Source organism: Bemisia tabaci, chromosome 4 (assembly GCF_918797505.1).
Source record: "Bemisia tabaci chromosome 4, PGI_BMITA_v3".
In the NCBI taxonomy this organism is placed as follows: domain Eukaryota; kingdom Metazoa; phylum Arthropoda; class Insecta; order Hemiptera; family Aleyrodidae; genus Bemisia; species Bemisia tabaci.
The window spans coordinates 54111030-54129836 of NC_092796.1; the positions used below are offsets into that span (position 1 = coordinate 54111030).

Consider the following 18807-nt stretch of genomic DNA (forward strand, 5'->3'; position numbering starts at 1 on the left):
GTCATAATGCACATAGTTCCACTTGATAGAAATACGCCCAATTGTTAAAGAGTATGTCCGACGTGTTTCAAATGGACCGAGTTTATCAGGAAGGAACCAACCCAAATTTTCGAAAAAATTGAGTAAGGAATGATTTAGTTCCACTAGTCGTTTATTTTCTCCCGTCAAAATCTGGAAGTCGAAAAAAATAAATTAGTTTATGAAAAGATGGGTTAAAGTTTCTTTTCAACATTGAGCTTTATGCAGGAATATCACTTCAAACCTCTTTTTCTCAGTTTCAACTTAATGTAGGTTGATTCGTTTCTGATGAACTCGGGCTTCCAGGACTTTATGTCCACCTACCTTTCGTCCATTAAATAAACGTCCACCGCTATTAATGTCCACTAAACGTTAAGTCCAGTCTTTATTAAGTCCACATGATTTAATGTCCAACCATGAATATGTCCAAAATTGTCCAATTTGTGGGCATGTTATGTCCACATTTTTTTCTTCTCATTTAAATGAAAGGACCCACCTCAAAAATAAATGCATACTACTACTACCTTCATTCTTAAAAACATTTCATTCATGAATCAAGTCATGAAAGAGAACAGACTCTAAGAGCAGATAAAAACATATCGACGGTGAAAGTCGGCAATCACATAACTCGTTTGCGGTGTCTGAAAATCTCCGCCTCTACGTCATTTTTTTAAAGGAGAACAAATTGATATTATTTCTTGAAGTTTTTGCAGAATTTTCTTCGCATTGAGAAGAAAAATCATGACAGTTTTAAAGAATTGCCGTCGAGTAGTTTTCCATTTAAAAAATAAAGTATGACAGGAAGTCTGCGACGTCGCAAACCGAGTTATGTGATTGCCGACTTTCACCGTCGATATGTTCATGTGTACACTGTCCGGATATGATAAGATGAAAACCGAAGCGGGAGCCTAGGAAACGCTCGAATGCCAAATTAAACATTTTTCAGTAACAGATGCAGTCAAAATTGAAAGTCCTCTTTAACTAGTTATTTCGTGCGCCTTCAATCTTGTAGGATACTGTGCAACGCCTCTGACGCGAAATAGTTGCTTAAAGTGTTGCGGCGCGGCAGGCAACCAGCCTGACACGCGCATAGGCGCCTACAAACCTAACGGGATACTTTACGCGTTGCGCAATGCGTGAAGTATCCCGTTAGGTTTGTAGGCGCCTGTGCGCGTTCTGTGCTGCTAACACGCCGTGCGCCGCTCCGCTCTGTGTTAGGCTATAATATTTAAACTCGCGGAGTCAGCGTTTTTCAACCCAGGATTTTGAAATTTTTGCACTGTCTGCATTGATTATTCCCTTTTAAACTGATGAAAAAGAAATATGTACTACTGGAAAATATAATCTGTTTTTTGTAAATATAATAGTGGTTCCGTGTCAAATTTAATGATTTCCAAAGCATTCAAATTTATGCTTTTATGTTTTGGGCTTTTACTGTGCTGCAGCGTGGTGTAAGCGCAACAAAACGCTCAAAATTGGACGTATTTGACTCAAAGAGGTCGATGTACAAATAGGTCAAAAACAAAAAATTGCGTGTTTCTTAGTTTTTTTCCACTTTTATTAATTTTTGTATAGTTTCTTTCATCACAACTACGGCTCATTGAGATTCATATCGATGCCATTGCTTGGAAAAGGTTTTACAAATATTTACCACGTTTTAAAAATGTAAATGTTTTTAAAATGAAGTAATCAATTTCATTAAAAAAAAGAATGTACATTTAAGGCATATTTTATATTGGAAATTTCAAGGATAGAAATGAGATCAAGTATTTACCAAAGACAATTTGAAAAGATGAATCAAAAGAAGAAATTAACATTTCATTTAAAATATGAGTTACGATGACAACACCTCATTCTCTCTTAATTTTCTCATTTGGATATTGTCAATATAATTTTACACACGGACTAAAATATGACGCTTGAATTTTATTTTAGTGGACTTTACATTTGTGGACTTGACTTAGTGAACGTTTAAGGGTGATTTCACGATAAGAGGAATAGTCGTGTCGCCGTGGGTTATGAACGACATAGGGCAAAACGATTGAAAACCAAATGAATTAATCAATAGGTATGATGTCTCTGAACCTATCCATGCTAAAAAATATGATAAATTATTATTATATTTAATAATATGAGACTTTAAAGGCCGAAAATGTCCGGTCGGTTACGCGTCGCCAACCCCGATTTTGAAGCAAAAGAGCAATTTGCGGTAACAAATCAGTACTGATCATGAACTCTTTGGCAATATTTGCTGAAAAGAGACTCTAATGTTCAAGAAAATTGCCAGTTTGAACTGAAATGTTTATTATTGAGCGAGAAAAGTCATTAGAAAGAGGTGTCGCCACATTTGGCGACAAATTTTTGCAGTTGTATTAAGTGCAGTGTTCATCTCGCCAGATGGAGTCAGGAGTTTCAAAACTGCCATCAAATTGTTCGCTGAAGTCTTCTCGACAAAACCATTACTGATAAGTCAGTTTTTTTTACAATGAAAACTTTAATTATTAAGAAAACCAGTGATTTTAAGGTGTGTAGCACTAATTCCTCACTACGCAAAAACCTCAATTTAATATTATTAAACTAAAAGGAAGTCTCCAAAGTTTAGAAAACTTTTAAGGCAGCATTAATTCCACCTCATAACTCAAGAATTGCCAAGTTTCATCTTTTGTATCATCTTTTATCTCACATTTTCAAGTGTCGGTTACGCTGCGTCTGTTACGTAACCGACACAATTTGGCAGGGCCGCCATGTTTGCGTGGACCTCCGCGGCAGTCCCGCGGGAAGCGCTGATACCTGATTCAATGGCTTGTTTATCAATCACTTTAACTTTGCACTGAATCAAAATAAAGCGTGCCAAAGCTGGAAACAGGAAGTTTAATACCTTTAAAATGAGGTAATGAAATCCTGTTAAAATTGGTGCACTTTTATTTTTAAGGTATTTCACATTTAAACTATTCCTGTTATCGTGAAATCACCCTTAAGTAATGGACTTAACAATAGTGTGGGCTTTAGAACTATGGAAGTAAAAATTGTGGACGAAAAGTCTGTGGACGTAAACAAAGTGGACATAAAGTCCGTGTGCCGAACTTGGTCCAAATATACATTTTACGATAGTGAAAAGCTATTTGAACCACAGGGGTTAGATTAGCATTATTTATTGTAAAATCTACTCTCAATCATGTCGGGCACTTTTCTTTAACTACAACATTGTTTAATTAGCAATTTCATTTTTTCTGTGTCGCACATCCATGGAAAGGGAGAATTTATAGGAGGAAGGGGATGTCATACCTGGCAAGAGAGGAAGGTTAAAGCTCAGATTGACATAATGGATCCTATTTTAAATGGCACGGAAAAAATTAAATTGCTGATTTAACAATTTTGTAATGAAACAGAGTGTCCGACATGTTTTAATGTAGATTTCACAGTAAAAAAATGCTAATTCAACCACCCCCGTGGTTGAATTAGCTTTCCATTATTGTAAAATGTAAATATGAAACATTTCAAACATATTTTTTAAGAATTTAATTGTTTAATGAACAATCCATTTTTCTTCGTGAGGGTCCCGTGGAAAAAAAGTGCGTTAGAGACACCCGGCTACGTGAATTGGCGTTACCTAACTGTTTTGCGTTCCACACCCAGCTGAGTAGAGCCGCAACATACCCTTTTTGCGTCTAAGCCCTGAACCGGTTGGTGTGGGACGGAACAAAAGTAGATAACGCCAATTTGCCTACATCCAGCTCGTGTCTCCGGCGCTAATTCGTTTTTTCCGTACTGTCATTTTTAGGGGAGGTAAATATCGATGGCCATAGTGCAAAACCACGTATCTTCATTGCGGTGTTTCAAAATGTCCGCTTCTAATTTATTTTTTCGAGGAGAAACAAACCAACTTTACAGCTTGAAATTTATACAGAATATTGTGCTGATGGAGGAAAAAAATCAAGAAAGTTTTCGATGAAATACGTTGACTAGTTTTCAAAGGATACCATGAAGTTGACAGGAAGTTTGCAACGTTATAAACGGAGATACGTGGTTTCGCACTATGGCCATCGATATCTTTCCTTGCGCATTTCATCAGTAGCGACGAATTTTTCAGAGGATGTGAAGCAATTTGAGGGAATGGCAAGCAAAGTTGGAGCCTCAGCTCTACGATGTCGTCCCTCTTTTAACATTCTACACGGATCATTTAAGACATTTTAGGCGATTCTTGACCCCTCAAGATTGAGCTCACGCGAGAAAAATTGACGGATTGATTGCAGGTCATAACATTCAGGTGAAATTTCATTGGTGGAATTAAGCGGAGCTCTGCGAGCTCACGCCACGCGCCATTGCGCCTTCAATTTTGCAGATGCAACACGGACATCCATCAAGCACGATTAGTTGTATCTTTTCGCCGTCATTAACGAGGGCCCCTTCCCTTGTTCTATTTTAATGCTGTGTTGCTCCTTTTATTTTATTTCTTGTGGTGCTCTAAGGGCTACGTTAGCAACACAGCCGAGGATACGAAAAACGTGATCCAGCCTCGTTTTTAAACTTGTCTCCCCAACTTGAGTGACGATTCACTACGGAACTTTGCGAGCTCACGCCTCGCTTCATCGCGCCTTCAATATAGCAGACGCAACACGGACATCCATCAAGCACGAATAGTTGTATCTTTGCGTCGTCATCAACGCGCATTAAAGTGGCTTTTATTGTTGAGCTTTGAGAAAAGTTAAGTTTAAGGCTGCTGAAAATATGCTATGATGTGTTCAAATCAATAATCAATTAAAAAAAAGAAAACAAATTCTTAGGGGTCTATCAAGCTTCCTACAGGACGCACGTCTAAAAATTGGTATTTTAGCGGAAGTTGTGCCGTGTCAGGGAATTTTTATGGACGGCAACCCCTAGAAATCCCATTTGGGATGTCTTGGGGGAGATCTCTCTCCGATTGGGGATCTCTTCTTGGAGTCTTACATTTGACAGATAAGGAGGGGTGGGGGTGAGGAAGCGCCATGTCATTATTTACCGAAGAGGTGAAATATCAAAAAAAGTATTTCTTGCTTTCGAAAATATAAACATAACAGAAATAATATTTCAGAAACTATCAAGATTAATTTGTTTCAATACGAGCTAATCTTACCCAACTTGAGATGCGTGCAAAAATTCTTGGCCATCTAAGGGTTAATATCGTATATTTGTATCACTGATCCATGAATGAAAAAATGAATAAACACAAAATTATAAGATCTTGTGAGAATTATCAAGGTACAATAGTCAAGTCAAGGTAGGTTGCACTAAATTTTGAAAGCATTCTTGTTGAGGGTATGCGAGATCAAGATCACTCATAGCACCGTGCGCTAAAAAAATCAACCGTTGCTTTCCTTCACTTACAATTAAATGTGACGGAAAATGTTCAGGGTTGCAAAGTGATGATTGTGTTTTTCTAATATCGGAGTCAGTATGAGTTTCAAAGATCTGCACTTGTGCTTGTGTGTGGTGAAATCGGGAATCCTAGCCACATGCATTCACAATTTTAGAATAATCGAAAACATCAACCAAAATAGAACTATTTGAATACAAAATAACTTTTCACAGAGCGAACTTATTATGTAAGTATTAGCGACCAACCTATTAGCGTAAATATTTTCATAGAAAAGGATCAGATCGTCGTTGGGGTCATAGGTAAAACAAGGTTGTGTGGTTTCAGGTGAAAATTATAAAAATCCGCTTTTCTCGAGAGTAACGTCACAATACTAGTCATTATTATTTAGTATAAGTTGTCGTCGGCATTACAGGAGTTACCCTATCTGCTCCGGTCAAGGTTAGTTCAACGGGAAATTGTTTCGAGACAATGTCGTTGAGTGTACCTTGCATCGCCAGTGTAAGATCAAGGCTGGACTAATCACAGCTTCGCAAAAATAACACGCATCATAATCAAGATTCTCCGATCCACGATCTTTGGTTAGCTGAATAACGGTGTTGCTGCTATGTGGATTCGCGCAGGAAAGAAGTTTGTTTACCTTGGCATAAAATTAGCAGATAAACAGCGCAGCACACTGACCGCGTGTATTGCGAATCTCCACGACACGAAGCTGGAGCTACCGGTTTTTTCTCTTTATACCCCTTTATGTCATATCAGACCATTTTCTGAAGGCTGAAATTATTGAAGCGGCGATTTTTTAAGTGTATTTTTTTTTAAAGGAAATGTCATTTAGGTTACGTTACGCGTAGTTAGTTTTCCATCTCTGGTGTTTCTATTTTCTTCGTCAATTGATAGTGGAATTTAACTGATGGAGAGAAATTTTGAGACTCTTTTGTGGCATATTCACTACTTCCCGTCCCCCTTTTTTTCTAAAAATTAAAAGAAAAATGTACATGATTCTCTAGTTCCCTCCTCTGCTAGGTCTACCCCTTGTTTGTCCCCCCTTCCTTTGTTTTTATATGTTAGTGGTTGAATTTAATCAGCTTTAAAAATGTTGTCCCCTTCAATGGTTCTGAATTAATATCCATTCTTCTTGCTACCTATATCACAATCGATTTCAAGAACTTATTTATCACATAAAAAACAAAGGTAATAACAATGAAAACCCCCCAGCAAATTACTTATATAGTTTGCCCGAAGTGGCAATTCGAGGGCGAGTGAGTCATGTTGTAGATTGTGTCCTCTAAAAGTTGGGGATGATTATTATTGCTGAATTGCAAGCAAAGTTTTCGGAGTGCGATGGGTCATTTGCGCTGGTCACAGAATCGTGCTCTGATACTTGTGGATCAGCTAAAAATTTTTCAATCTGTCCGAACAGCAACTCTTTACGTTCGATACTAACCAAGATATCGCGCTTTAAAAAAATCGGTTTATGACGTCATCTACCTTCTACCGTGGCAGTGACACTCTTGGTTTCTTCCACCTTGCTTTCATCCAATTTACACGTTGAGCAACCAGTGCAAGTGTGTGTCTCCCTTCCGAATTTTTCAAGGCGCGATATTCTCGGTTGATCATGAACGTTGAAAGTTGTTGTTTGGACAGATCTTACTATTTCCAGCTGATCGCGACAAGAATCAAGCATCAAAATACGATTCTGAGACCAACGCAATGACCCATTTTTATTCAATCAAAGATTATTGCAAGAAATAGATGTGTGTTTTCTCAGATAGATAACTATTCTAGCTCTCCTGTAAGTTTGATGCCTATGGGGCTAAATTGAAGGCGCACCTTAAGCGGACCATAATTGAGGGGCTTGAGTGACAAGGCGCATAAGTGCAGTTTTTGCTATTTCGAGAAACACTTGTTTAAAGTTTTGAAATTACATGGATCCATATGGCGGAAAGAAAGTTCAAACTGACTTTTTGATGCTTAAAAATTGGAATTTGGGAGCGAATTCTTCACATAATATGCATTAAGACTAGTTTCATTTGAAATAATCAATATCTCAATTTTTTTTAAAAACTGCACTTATGCGCCTTGTCCTCCAAACCCCTCAATTGGAAAATATACACGCATTGCCTATTGGTTCTGATAAGTTATGGAGCAATTTAAGGGGTTTCCTCAAATAGATTTATGAGCTCCGCGGCAAGTTTGAAAAATTAAAGCCGGGCCTTGAGTGGAAGATATATTCCGTTGCTTCCATTACGTGACGTAAGGGTGTGTCTCACTTTATACATATAAATCCATGTTTCTTGAGGCTCATGTGGAATTCTTATGGAAGCTCAGCACCTCTTGATCATTTATCGAAGCGAGTTGCAAATAATTTGATTAAGAGTAGCCGGGACAAGGATGAAAACCGAAACTGAATTTGGTTTGACAGCGACTTTTCAGGGGTCGCCCGCTATGCGCGACAAAATTTATCATGACTCGCTGGAGTATAAGCTAAGCTGATTTTCGACTGAAACTGGAACCGCATAGAAATTGAAAAATCGTGACACAAGGCTCGGCAGTAGACGGACCGTTACGTTGTTTCCTTGATGCAAAAGCATGGCACAATTATCGAGATCGTACTACTGGACGGTGCGGAACCTCCCCGCCGCGGTCGGCGAAATTGATATCCCGTCGTTTATAACAACGCTTCCCCCCGCCGGAAGAAGTTATAACCTAGCGACCACGAGATCTTGGACCATCGAACTAGTTGCTCAATTGATATCCTACGCTGTTCACTGAATACCCCCCAGCTTCTATCATTCTCTTAAGCATTGTACTCCAGTGTTGCCGGTCGGTGTATCGAGCTACATTTAACGCGTCGAAGAAATTGGAAAGACGTGATACCTAGAACGAATCAAATAAAGAAGAGGGGGTCGATCTGGTAATTTAGCTCCTAATAACACTACAGGAAAAAACACTTAAGTATAACACTCGCGACACCCAACAAAAGTGATGTACCTTGTACCCCCTGAATTTTGGCTATACCCTACGAATTCAAAACGTTATGAGGTAAGAACAATGGGTCAGTTGCGGCCGCTGGTCGCAGACAGACAATTTGCACGTGCCTTGTAAATTTTGTCAATTTCATGTGTTAAAATGGAACGTATTTTCGGTCATACGGAACTACAGCGCCATTGGGGGAAGGAAGATAGGAGGGGGGCTTTGATTTGGCGGCGGAACCGAGCGTCCGTGGCTCATGTCCGTCACTATACTCGCAAGGTTTTGTCCAATGGGCGCGGTCGTGTCCGGTGTGACAGAACGTGCTAGCCGGAGCATACTAAATTCCCTCAAAAGGAGCGCCAAATTGGCGCTTAGTTCCGTTTGACAGAATATACGGTCCATGTGAGACCAACTAGGAAAAACTTAGGTATGAGGAGAACTTGGTTTTCTAAAATTGGACGCATTTATTAGTTAGAGAAAAATATGACAAAATAACCTAATTTGCCGAAAAGACATGGGTTTACATGGAAAATACCCGCCAGATGACGGCATAAGGGCGCACTTTCTCTTCACTTTTAAAATCTATTTTGCTCATATAGTCTTACCCCATCTCAGGAATAAAATTAGATCAAAAATACGGTCGAACTTCGTCAGCCTATGTGGCACTCTCTCAGATTGAAGCAAATACCAATTTTTGTGCTGGCAAAGTCCTCCATGTTTTGATGGATTCTAAGGCTAAAAATAAATAAGATTCTACCCCAACGGCAGACCTTGCTACTGGTTCGGTCGGTAATTTCTGATCCGCTCAATATTACAATTTTTTTTGATAAATTCTTGCTCTTCGTCCGTCCAAAAGAGACAAATGATGACTCAATTACTATTTGTGAATACAACTTACAAACCTATGACCTAGAAATTATATAAATTATTAATAGCTTTACCATTCCTTAATTCGATAAGAATACAATTAAATGAGTCATTTAATTGAATTATGATCTCCAATCGCTTAATTTTAAGCTTACATATCGTTATATTACCGAAAAAGACTCGGATTGGAAGTACCGAAACAATGAAGAATCCGCTTCCCACCCAACAAGCATTAATATGGTCCGTGATGAATTTGTTTTTTTTCCGAGCTTTGTCGTAATTTCCATGCCAGATTAACCCACGAAGAGGTCCGCGAAGCGCCCCTCGGCGAAGTTTGGCGGCCGGCGTAGCGGTCCTGTGGGGCGTAGGCCCCCTAGTCGATCCATAATCATTTGTTTTGTCATGATACAGAAATACGAACCGTGATTTAAAGTCAGAGACACAAAGAGTGCATGAATATTATAGGAGATAATATGTTTTGGAAAAGAGGTAGGCCGCTTCAGAGGTGAAAAATACGGTCCAACCCTCACCACAGAAGTAGTAAAATGGCATCCGCTCATCGCCCTCAAGAAAAAACGACATCCCACAAATGGTGTTGCGTCAGTCGGGCCATAGTCCATTTTTACAGTTTAAGAAAACACAGCGTGACGTTTTTTGTTTTCGTACTCGTTTTGAATGTTCGACAACATCAGTCGAATTTCAAGTTTTAACCCGGCGTTGTTCTCTCATCGTGTCGGTTCTGTTCCTCGCAATGAGGGACTTTTCGCCCGCAAAAATTCCGCGCGCGCTCCTCTCCCGCGCGACATAAATGACGATTGATTTGAAAACTCACATCCGAACAATTCGAGGAGCAATGTAGTATACATTAGGACTCATTGCCAACCCCCACATCCCTCCACTTCTATACCTCTCTGACCCGCGCCGTTTGCCGATGAACGTAGCAACAGGAGTAATTATCAGGAACCTCGCGTTTTCAGCGCCATCGGTTATTCACAACGATATCAAGACATAAAAAGCCTCAGGTAATCAAACGTTGGCAGACAGAAGGATATTCTCTGTTAAACTCAGTTAGCGGCCCGGATAGCCTGTTATTCCGTATAGAAAAAATGTTAGAAAGGGGCCCCGAAACGTCACATCAATGTCTCACCGTGCCGAGGAAGACAACCACCGTAGGGAACATTCCAGAGTTCTGCTAAATTACCCCTCAACAAAGTGTTTAATTTTTTAGTAAAGTCATGATGAAATTTGTTCCTGTTATTCCTCGCGCAAAACTTCAGTTAAAATTGCGAACAACATTTTTCCTGAAAAAGTTGGAGGAAAATTTATTCATACTGTTTAACCAGGAAATTTGTGTGTTTATCCAATACGAAATTTGGCAACGTCCCCTTAAGGGTCATACGGCGTTTTTTCCTTAGTGCACGACAGTATATGTTTTTCGAGGGAGGTAGATCCAACCCTCCGATGAAACTAGTGGCAAAGAGCAAAGATATTCACACGACTCAGAAAAATCCACTGTAAAAAGCTCGCGTATTTCCAATGATTCCATTCTCGGACGTTGAGGTTTTCTACATTTCACACCCCCTTTCGCTCTTGTGACCTTAATTAATATAGCGTCCGTCGACGGCACTTCCAAGAGGGGTTGACCGGGCCGAAAAACTTACCCTGGCGAGGGCGTGATAATTTATAATTGACGTTGAGCTATGTCGCTTTTTTTTTTTCTTTCCGCCGCCAATTTTCAGATTTTTCACGTGGCCCTCAGTGCCGCGTTAAATCCTCTAATTAGATCCAGGGGTTCGCTCCCGCTATCGAACGTTACGACTTCGGAATTGAAGCGGCAGAGTGAAAAATAAGTGTCAACGGGCTATATCGTGTTGTTCTCCTCGTCCTTTAGGGTATTCCAGGCGGAGTCGATTGCCTTTTGACGCTTCTCCCAGTTTCTTGTTTTTCTATACCCATTAGGTTTGTCCGCAGTGGCCTGGCAAGCTCTCCAGTCTTACTGCGTCAGCGAGTATAAGTGACATCCCAAAGAGTTGTGAAGGGCGGCTGGACAATGATATGCCAAAGAGTCGGAAAAGTTCTGGCGAATTCTCACGAATTATGATTAATGTAAAAAACTGCCCATTTGTTGGCCCCTGTGTTCCTCCTGAAAGCCACCTGTTCGTCCATAGGTGGGGGCCCTGGGCTGGTAAGGCCACAATCCTTTGTAATTACGTATGTGCCTTGCTTGATCCCTTCCCCCTACGATTAAAAAAAAATAACGCAATAATCCTTAAAACATTGCTTATTGTTTTGTTTTTTAAATAATTGGAATTATAGTTGAAAAATTATTACTTTTGATTTGATGATTTACGAGGCTCTCACAACTAAGCCTACCCCTCCTTCCCGACCCCTCTTCCCCTCTTGTAAGATTCCCGTATGAGGCCCAAAAGCCTCGGGGGGGTATGCAGACACAGAAAGTCTTGCAGCGAAGAAGGGCCAAAAGCAGCAAAGTCTACAGGTTGTTTGGTCTACAGTTAACAAGGTCCTAGACAGCGCTAATAAGCGTCCACTTGCAAAAAGTCTACAAATTAGCGATGGTCCTTCGTAAAAAAAAGTCCATTACACCAGAAAGGTTCGACTTTCTGAATGGAATACGGTAGAGCGAAGTCGCCACATCAGTTTAATTCTTTGGGTTGTATCTATGGGAGAATAAATTTATCGTGTAAGGTCATGTTTGCCTTTCATAGAACCGCGTTTAGATGTATGTAGTAGAGCATTTTACCGTTCTCTAGGCATTCTGCAAGTAGACTTCTTAATTGTAGACATTTTGACTGTAGACCAAAAAAATGGTAGAACATTTTTTGAGTAGACCTGTTTATTCGCTAGACCTTACTGGTCCGGGATTCAAGCGCAGTCCCCCTGTCCCCGCTCCTGCTCTAAGTGCAAATTACATGAATCCTTGAACGGCTCCCCCACGGATAACAACGAATTATTTTGCTCCTTTGCATAGCGAGGAGTTCGTTATGGACTAGGATACCAGTATACCATCCGATCATAAATGTCGTAGAGTACCACTGTAAAACACTTTTATTCTACGCCTCTGTTTGTTGTTTAAGGAAAAAAGAGTAAGGGGATAAGGTCGCACAACTTGGACATTCCCGATGAATTGGGGTATTATACCCCCAACTAAATCAGGTTACTGAGTAACGTTTCCGTTTGGGGCTGACTTTGTGTTTCCTTGTTTCAAACCAAATCTAATCCTAGAGCGATCAAAACAAATTACTGGCAGTGCCGTGCCGATAGGAAATCTTGCCACTTTTTTCTTCGAGTAACTTTTACATTTTAAGTAAACTGCGCTGTAAAGTCGGAAGTTTTCTCCCACGCTTCGGCACGTGCTGGCGAAGTTGATAGGTTAAAGCGTTTCTGTTCTCGTATCTTCCCCAGGAGTTTCCGCCGCGCCCCATATTGAATGCATATATTGATGAGATTAATATCAAAGCGTGCCCCTCGGTTTGCAGCTGAATTATCGATAGATTTGTCAAGGGTTGAAACGATACTCGAACGCCAGGTTTGACATTCCGTGACGCAATGATTTGCGAATCATACATTCGAAATGAGACGTTTCACCAACAGACCATTACTGCCGTGCTAAGGAAAAACGCCGTATGGACATTCGAGAGTTGCCTAATTTTCCTTCGATAAAAATTTGCATTTTGGAGAAAATTTATGAGTATTTTTCCCTTAAATTTTCAGAATCTTTAGGTGAATTGCGAAACAAAAGTATTTAAAAATTTTGGGAGGAAAATATTCATAAGTTTCCCAGGAAATTCGCGTATTATCAAAGGAAATTTAGCAACGCCTGAAGGTTCATACGGCGTTTTCTTTGAGCTCGGCAGCTCAGTATCACCGACATTCTGTTCACTTGTGGCTTAAGCCGGGCTCCAGACTACGCGGCATTCGCCGAGTGTCCGAGCCGAGTCACGAATATTCGGGGTTCGAGAAGCGACGGGCAGATTCGAGCATTTCCACGAGTGTACAGCGCCACACTACGTCGTGAAAGTCGTACTTGGCTCGTCATTTGGCAAATAACGAATGTTCGCCAAGTGAAGAAAAAATACTGGAAAACGCTGCACCCCTTCGCCCCCTTCTACAAAACTAATAGCGAACATTCGCCGAGTGCGGACGAGTAGTCTGGATGGCACCCCGATTTGCCCCGATGTCGCGATGGACGCTCGGCTTCGCGCGCTCGCGATCCCTTTGACTCGTGTCACAAAAACCGACTTTTAGCGGGTTGGGGCGAATGCCGAGCCGAGTGACTCGCCTCCGCGTCAACTCGAGCCAAGCAGACGCGAATGTTCCATCCAGACTACGGCGGGACTCTTGCCAAATATTCGGTATTCGGCGAGTAATATTCGGCGAATGCCGCGTAGTCTGGAGCCGGCTTTACAGTCACTATAGAGGAAAGAATTCTGATGCGTAGCGGTTATGTGAAACACGTGCATTGGTCGTCGAAGAATATTTCTCACCCTAAACTGCAACAACCCCTCAGTGAAAAATTCGGCGCGAAACATGATTGGTGTCTCATATACTGAATGGTATATATTGTGTAATTTGGGATATTGCTGAAACTCACCAACTGAGTCAATTTTAGAAATTATTTGAATCTGTGGAATGTAAAAAATCAGCGCAAAAATAATTAAGAATATTTGAAAATAAACAATTTCAAACTCCTTTTAAAATTAATACACATGATCGTATTGCCATCCTTGATAAAGAGACTTTTGGTCTGAGAAGAGGTCGGACTTGAATTTTTCGGCTAAAAATTTCAAATTCCGATGTTCATATAGTCAGAAATTCAATTTAAGGGGTCGTTTTGCGAGGAAATTTCACAAAAAACCCAATAGAAACCACCTTGAAAATGTTTTGTTTCATACCATATTTTTCGAAAAATATAGGCTTTCCAGATTTTCCAAATTTCGTCCGACTTTTCTCCCATTGACCCGATGACCCGGTCCAGTGGGCTGGGTCTAAATATGTAGGCGAATCATTTGGACTATATTTTTGCAATTTGGACCTATAGATTCTAGCCTGGTTTAAAAACAACGTATCTGCCATTAGTTTCCCTATGCACATAAGTGTTCTTCCAGAAGAGCCAGAATTTATAGTTCCAAATTGCAAATGCAGTTCATTTATGAATGAGAAGCAGAGGGAAGTTAAGAGTTTCAGCGATCACGAGGGCGGGAACGAAAATGAGAACTCACCTTCAGCAGTGCAACCAAGAGGCTCAGACTTCAAATCGCCAACATACACGTGCGGCAATCGATCACTTCACGTAACAGAAAGAAGGCGCGGTATTTCAGCTCCCGAAACCGAAAAGATGGCGACTGCGAATCAAAGAAAAGAAGGCGGCCCACTTCTCAAGAATAAACAAACAAACGAGGAAAAAACTGCGGACCACCGTGAGAAGTCGGCCAAACCGCCGAGCGTCTGAGTTTTCCAGCGCGAAAAAATTTGCACCAGGATTCGCGGAAACCCACTTAAAGCACCGAAACGAGAGGAGATACGCGCTTTTCGCAGACTCGCAGGTTTCGGATCACTAAGTCAAGGTCGGAGCTTTTGTTCCTACTTTCCCGCACTGCGCAGTGTTGCCACCTTGCGGCTTTACCTTATGAATTTACGGCACGTGGAAATTTAAATTCGGTAGATAAGCCTTAACTGAGGCAACGCATTCGGAAAGCGGATGTAGTGACGGAACCAAGCTATTTACAAATACATGCCCGCGCTTTGAATTTAACGCCTCCGGCTGGTTTGATCGTGCCGTTAGCGAGTGAGCATGATTCATTTCCTTACCGTGTCGTATGGTATGACAATCAGGAATTCTGAAGACTGGATGATGAGCGAGTATGATTTTTTTTGGGCGGAGTCGGCGGTTGTAAATCCCTCGTTCAAAGAAGGAGCCATACTCCCACCTTGTCATATCTGTTTCCTTTTAATTGGACCTCGTTAGGGCCGAAAGGAACCAAGCCTCATCAGCAATTGCCAAATTTAATTTTTTTACAGGAAAATGGCTGTGCAGATTTTTCTTCAAATTTCAGTGCATTTTCTGCATAGTGCGAAGCAAAATTCCTTAAAATTTTCAATGGAATCCGGACAAACGATTGCTCTTGGAAAATTAAACTGTTCGTTGAATTCGGGCAATAGCTGATGTGGTTTGGATAGGTTTGAACAGAAAAACAGGACTATCGTAGGGTAAAAACAAGCAGGAAGCTCCAACGCATTGGCGTCGGAGAGCGGCTCTGGGGGCAGTAGTTGTAGTCAAGAATGAGGGCCTAGACACATTTTGTCATTGATGTACAATCCGACAACTGTCGATTCATGTTTTGTAACTTAGCAGATTTACGTAGCCGGTGTATAAATGTGTATTGGGCTTTGATATGGCGAATACATGGCATTATCACTTGTTGTATACTTTTAATTTTGAAAGCTCTTTGGAGGTCCGCTTCCTAAAAAATCTCTGGTTGATAAGTCGTTTAGCGAGGCTGCAAAAAATTTGCATTTTTATATCTGAAAGTGTAGGTATTGGTTTTTTGTATAATTGTTTTTTTGGATTGCTGGAAAAGTAACGCATACTTCTATAATTTAGGACTGAGTCAGGGAAATATAAGGTTCGTTAAATAGTAAATATTCCTAGTACCGTGTGACACTATTGTTAACGAAAAGTTTTTGCAACTTGTCAAAGAGGTTGTTGAATGATCTTCGAATAACTTTTGATGAGCTAGAGGTAATGGTTCTATCTGCAGCTCGTGGACTTCTGTACGATATTGTCCAGAATCATCTAAATTTTCAAAAAGTGTCCGCTTGTTCGATACCCAATTTGCTCATTCATGCATACAAGGAGAAGCGCATGAAAGCTTTAGCAGACATTTTGGAGATGAATCAAGAATTAGATGAAGAATTTATGACTTAAATCACGGCACCTTAATCACGGGATGACCTTAATTACGGCAACTATTTATTGTCCATGAGATGCAGATGGTTCCATTTCCCTAGCTCATCAAAAGGTATTCGAAGATCAATTTCATCAGCCACCCGTACGAACCACGTTTCTAGTGACCCGTACTTGCTTCGCACGTATGAAACATACAATCAGAGAAAACAGAATTCATCTTACAATAATCAATAATCAGTAGGACATGAATCGTTGCGATGTATAATACGACATTATAATGCGGCATTACTATTGTAATTCATTTTAATGTTTAGGGGCATTATAAATCATTATTGCCACGTCGGAATGAAATGTTGTAGACTGAATTGAAAAGCATGTTGGCAAAATTTATTATAAAAATAGTATAACATGTAGGTACATAACATAAAGGTAATACAAATTAAATGATTAGAGCGTGTATATTTCATTACATTATAGGTATATTACAATCATTTTTGTCATTGTTGGAAATTTTGATAGTTTGAATTTTGATAGTTGATAGTTGATAGTTTGAGAGTTGAAAATTTGGTTATTTTATTTAGTTAAGGTGATTCGATAGACGCCATATTTTGTGTCAGAATGGCATGCGACATATCCCATCAATTGGTTCCATTTTTTCATTTACTCATCATTTTTCTCCAATTTTAAGTTTCGCAATTCTGTTTTCAGGAGACTAAAGCACTCACTTATCAATTTGTATATTTATATTGAGTTAAGGGTAGAGACGTATTCCTCACCGGAATTGAGGAATGGAGGTGTTACAGTAAGTCCGGCATTAGGTTCCATTTCGACATCAGCGACGATCAACGCTACGATACTGGAAGCCAGTCTTCCGATATTAAATCCCTAGCGGGGAAGAAAAAAAATGCCTAGATTTCGCTAAAAATCCCTAAATCCCCAGATTTGCTCAAATATACTTAAAAAATCCCTAGATTTTGCAAAAAGCGCCATTTTTTTATGAAGAATCATGATGTCATTCGATGTAGCGATTTGCAATATTTAAATCTGATTGGCTCGTTTGAATTTTGGCGCTCTCTGAAAGCAGTGCTAATCCAGACCAATAAAATGAAAGAATATTAGTTGATTTCTTATTATTAACAGGTTGAATGCAGTTGAATGTCAAGTACATCGAAGGACGCAATCGTTTTAATTTCCGGCTTATTTGCGGGGAAAATAGTGTTGCCAAAAAGGCCTACAAAATATAGATGAAAAAATGTTTTCGATTGTCGAAGCTAGAATTGAGGTTAAAAAGTTGATTTTTGGTAACTTTACCTCATCAAAAAAAAATCCCTAGATTTCCTGAAAAATCCCTAAATCCCTGGAAATTCCGGAAAATCCCTAAATCTAGGAATAAACTCTTAGACATCGGATGGCTGTTGGAAGCATTAGAGTCAACATTTGAAACGCTGCTGCAGAATTTGCCGGGAGTATAATCGAGTGTTGAAAGTCAGTAGAATTGAACAATGTAATAATTGCTTTCCGAAATAAGCGTTATAATAAAAAAACAACGAATCTGAACTGTTAATACTGGAACACACCTTCTGTAAATGTACCTTGCGAGAGATAAGTAAAAAAATAGATGTACTGGAGGAGAAGTGCTTCTCCACAGAGTTTGAAGAAGGAAAAAAAATGCCCAAATTTACTTACTTCAGCATTTTCGGCAAAATCACTGCAATTTCCGAACCTTTTTCTGGCCAGGGGCCAAAATTAAATGATTATGAAGGGCCACTTAGATGTTGTAGATAAAAATAGGACTGTTGAAAAAGTCGCCGTTTTCAATAAATATGTACCCGGAATGGAAGACATCTAGGGGAAAATTGTTACGATTTTCCGATGCAAATATTTTCCTACAATCTATTTTCCTGCGTTTTGGGATTATACGTACTAAGCAGGCTAAGGGCCCGTTCGCCAAAACTAATCGGAACTGTATGAATGAATTGCTCCTTTTAAAAATCAAAACAATATCGAATTGCGATATATTACACAGTTAAGATAGGGCTATGTCCTGTCGTAAGCGGCGACATAAAGTCGATATCATTTCAATAATCGCCCCAATGGCCACGATAGTTGTTAGACGTTTACGGTTTCCCTGGTAACCTTTGTTTGCTATCAGCTGATATCGAGTAAATGACTAGGAAGCTCCAACCCAGTGGTTAAAGCTTCCTTAACCGCGAAAACTTTAAAATTCAAATTTTCAAATTTTGAACGTAAAGTACATTTTTTCCATCACGAGATAAAAGCACAAACAAGTTTTGAATTGTTGACTGTATCACCATGATTCCAAAAATACAATACACAACATAGCATTGACTAACAATAAAACAGTATGCAATAAAATAAAGTCATGACAAGGAACATAGCCGAAAATGGCGCCGATTCCCATCAACCAACGCGCGGTCTCTACAATGTAACATGCTGCATTGATACTCCCCAGCTGGGACCGTCCGGAATAGCAGCTCTAGTGCAAGCACCAGAGCCGCTAAAATATTGTTGAATTTAAAAAACAAAAATTTAAAAAAAATGCAAATTTTCTTTGATTTGATTTTCTAAGGAGAAATTCTAAACATTCTACCACGTTGATAAAGTCATTTCCCGCTCGAAAGGACTAACAATATTTCAATGTTGCCAA

The 18807-nt window shown here is 39.9% G+C and overlaps 1 protein-coding gene across 1 annotated transcript in view; it reads left to right on the top strand.

Annotated features, from left to right (window-relative positions):
- Positions 1-18807, top strand: part of LOC109034086 (pickpocket protein 11) — a 68358-nt gene that overhangs the window by 18276 nt on the left and 31275 nt on the right. The gene's annotated exons all lie outside the window — the stretch shown is intronic.